This window comes from Lactuca saligna, chromosome 5, assembly GCF_052625555.1.
Source record: "Lactuca saligna cultivar CGN05327 chromosome 5, ASM5262555v1, whole genome shotgun sequence".
NCBI classification, from domain to species: domain Eukaryota; kingdom Viridiplantae; phylum Streptophyta; class Magnoliopsida; order Asterales; family Asteraceae; genus Lactuca; species Lactuca saligna.
In genome coordinates this window covers 238,449,434-238,453,946 of record NC_136421.1, presented here as the reverse complement: position 1 = coordinate 238,453,946, position 4,513 = coordinate 238,449,434, and positions in this window count along the sequence as shown.

Below are 4,513 nucleotides of genomic sequence, written 5' to 3'. Positions count from 1 at the left end.
GTACGAGAAGAGCCCTCTCCCTAAACTTGGCAGTGATCTCCGCCACAGTCTCAGTAGTCTGCGTCAAATCCTGAAACTCCCGGGCCAGCTGCTGCACCTCAATAATCGGCGAAAACTCCGCCCTGAACCTAGCGGAGAAATCACTCCAAGTCATCGCGTCCAACGCGGCATCATCACCCAAAGCATGACCAATCTCTTCCCACCAATCCCTCGCTCTGTCCTTCAGAAGACAAGAAGCGAGTCTGACCTTGTCCTCCTCAGGACACCGGCTCGTACGGAACGTGTTGGCAACATCAGCCAACCATCTGCTGCTAGCGATGGGGTCCCTAGCCCAATGATAATCTGGTGCCCCGCAAGCCCTAAACTCCCGAAATGTCAAGGTACGCGCTCCCATCAATGTCATCATATCAGTACGAAAGGCTCCCAGCCTCTCATCCAAAATCTCCAATATACCCTCCTTGACCGTGCCAAAGATCACAGGAGTCTGAGCTAGAACACTGCGCGTAACCTCAGCTGATATCAACTCTCTTATCCGCTCCTCGAGCTGCTCGACCCCTGAACCCGAGCCTAATCCCTCTTCGGCGCCTAACCTGCCCACTGGTCTCTCTCGCAATGTCACCATACTAAAACATATAACATAACCATTATCAGAATACTCCTCACTGCTGTGAGACCAAACATACTCACTACCAGGTTCCCGGTCTTGTCTCGGCCTTTCCCGAATTGAGTACGGATCCTTTGCTTCCAGTAGTACGGGCCCATACTACCTTCCACATCTATCCGTACTTTCCTCAAGAACTGCGTCGACTCCACCAGGTCCCTTTTCTACTACTACTACTACTCCCAGCACTACCTCATCTTAGGCTTACCCTAGGGAAACCTCTGACTCAACTCAAACCAGACCTCAACTACTGAAGGTCTCCTTGTGATGCCAATTAGCCATCACCTGGATACCATCACATGTGACGAGGCTCAAATAATCCTTCAAGTAGAGGACTCGTCCCTACAACGGTTGGACTCAAACAAGAGCTGTGCAATAGGACCAAATCCAACACTATGAGATTATTCCACCCTGATCACATGTGGCGTACCGTATCCACCTAATGGCTAACTCCCATCACTCAGAATCCCACAATGCACGAAGCAAGCAACATTCAGACAAAGGGAAAATCTAACCATAACATACTCAAGCAATCATATCCACATAGCAAGAATCTGAACTAGCATGCAACACAACTCATAACTCAGGCATAACCTAAACAGGCTATCCCACTACTATCTATTCAGCACTATCATGCAGATCAAAAGCACATATAATAGGCACATAAGGCATCATCCCTAGATCCTTAGTCTTAATCTAGCATGCTATTCTATTAACTGATAATCAAAACATAGACTTGTATGGGTATTTTGGGGTACTTACTTGAGCTCGGTTGATTGCATGCACCACACCTCTTTTCTCTTTTCAAAGTTCTTTTCTTTCTGAATTCTTTTTGCTTTTCTAAAACCGTTTTCTTTCTCAAAACTTCTCTCTTTACAAAACTGTCTTTTCATTTTTTTTTTCTTTTTGAAAACTTCCATACCAATTCCTCAGTTTGAGTTCAGACACACCCGAGAGCATGTCCGAATCCCTCAAACCAAGGCTCTGATACCAACTTGTAATGACCCAAACTTTAAGACCAAAAATTTCTTTTAATAAAACATTACTTTAAGAAAAGTTATCCTTCCAAAACATAATCTGAGTATAAGTTTTCAAAACACATGTTCATTATCAGAGCAAACATTCCCAGGTTGTCTAATCTATGGTGTGTGCCATGCGATCACCCCGAGCTCTTCCCTCCGCTACCGGAAGTACCTGAAACCAAAACTGAAAACCGTAAGCACAAAGCTTAGTGAGTTCCCCACCCTACCACATACCATGAACAACCACATACTGCACATACTGGGCCACGCCCACTATCTTGGGCCTTGCCCCCTACCTTGGGCCTCGCCCGCTACAACGGCCCCGCCGCTCCAGGCCCCGCCTGGCTTCAAGCCCCGCTCGGATACATATCTGTTTTACTTAGGCCTCGTCTGTCACAGGGCCCCACCCGCCAACAAATAATAACATATACACATATCACAGGGCCTCGCCCGCCAACTAATAATATCATATAACATATCACAACACATAAGTTAAACTCATACGACTGATCCTGTCCTAAGGCCTCGCCTATCCTAGGCCTCGCCCTTGTCCTGCTACTGATGAGTCATGGAACCCCGTCCATGCTCCTATTGGTAGTGAGATACGGGCCCAGCCCACTCTCACTCCTTTTCTAGCTTGGGCCTCGCCCCTGATCTGCTACTAATGAGATGTGAAACACCATCCACACTCTGCTATTGGTGAGATACGGGACTTCGCCCAAACTCACCTCCCTACCAGGCACATACATGTATCACACAGACAACAAGTATAGACTATCATATAAACAAATCCTTGGGCATCCGCCCGCTATTAAGGGACCTCATCCTGACAATCATACTAGCATACTGTGCCTCGGGCTAACCCCCGGGTCTTCTACTCATAACTACATGGGCCAGCATTGTGGCCTTAGACCCATTCACACAAAGGGAAACTCACTTGCACTATGTAACGCCAGTAGATCCGGGCTAGTCAATTTAGAGACGATAAGCATCAAAAATAACTTTTTTATGGAAGATTATTTAGAGGGATTAATCTTAACCAAGTTTTAGTATATGTCACAAGGTTTCCGTGCATATAAAGAACGCCAAAATCCGAGTTATAACGAAGAAGTTATGACCTGTCGAAGTTTTGCGACAGAACCGGCACGACCCAGCGTGACCAAGCGAGATAAATAGTGAATTTAAGGTAGATAGATATCTATCCTTAGTGATCTAAATGAGAATTGAAGATCTCATCGATAGTAGTGCAACGACGGAAAGACGGACGGAATCGGAGTTCAGATAAAGGAGTTATGAATTTCGAACGAAGTTTTCCTGTCCCGGCCTACTAAAAATATTATATAAGTAATATACTTATAATATATTAAAAATAAATTCAAAATTAGCCAATGGATTCTAAATGAGAGTTGTAGATCATAATCTCACCTTCGCGGCGATATAAAGAACGTCGAAAACGGAGTTCGTATGCGAAAGTTACGAATTTCTGAAGTTCGGGCGCGAAACCCCAAAACTGTTAGAGACCACGACGTGGCAAGTGTCCTGACACCTCTGGGAGTCCCCTAGATGCAACTTGGGATGACGCATGCAGTGACGATCAAGCCCACGACGTGGCAAAAGGATCCCACGACGTGGCAAGGGCCAAAATTGCCCTATAAATAGATTTGAAGGGCCATCCGTTTAGGGTTGCTATTTTCTCTCTTCTCTCTCCCGTTTTGCCTCGATTTGCGTGCCAGAAATACCCTGAAGCCCCGGTAATATTCCCGAGTCCCGAAGCAAGTCCCGAGATCCCGAAGATCCCGAGAAGTGCGGTTTCCGAGCCGAAGCTCTGCCCGTGAGAAGTTCGATTTTTGTAGAGATCTTCCAGATCTGCTGCGGATTACTACTTTTGCAAGCCGTAGTGCTGTCTGATCATCTTCTGATCAAGTGAGTGTATACTACCTTTCATAAACACGATAATAATACAAGTATGGTTTGAGTGTATTAAGTTTATTGTTGTTTATATGTGTGAGTGTATAGTCACTTTCTTCTAACACATAAATATTAAGTATTTGTTATGAAATACCTGCTGTGTTTATATATTGTTTGTTTATTGAAGATGAGTATGGAATGGATGAACTATATAGGTTTTAATGAGTTAAACTGTATGTATATTTTGTATCTACGAATATGTTGGGTAGGACATGGGTAGATAAGATCCGTGAGTATGGATCAGATCAAGAGGTTAGTTTTAGATCCGTGAGTATGGATTTGATAAAGAGATTGGATTTAGATCCGAGAGTATGGAATAGGAAAAGAGATAAACTTGTTATTAATCCGGGAGTATGGATTAAGACATAGTAAATTGTCCCTAGTCCGGGAGTATGGATTGGGCACAGTTTAGATCTGGGAGTATGGATCAGAACAGGATTTAGGTATAGTAAATTGTCCCTAGTCCGGGAGTATGGATTGGGCACAGTTTTAGATCCGGGAGTATGGATCAGACCAATAGGTAAACTTGTCATTAATCCGGGAGTATGGATTAAGACATAGTAAATTGTCCCTAGTCCGGGAGTATGGATTGGGCACAGTTTTAGATCCGGGAGTATGGATCAAACCAAGAGATTAGTTTAGATCTGGGAGTATGGATCAAACCAAGAGGTTAGTTTTAGGTCCAAGAGTATGGATCAGGTGGAGAGATTAGTTTAGATCCGTGAGTAGGGATCAGATAAAGAGGAAAAGTTTAGATACGAGAGTTTAGATCGTGGCGTTGTGAGGATCGTTGGGGTGGGATAAGAGTTGCTTTTTATATGGTGAAATTATATACTTTTGGATGTTCTATATATATTTATAT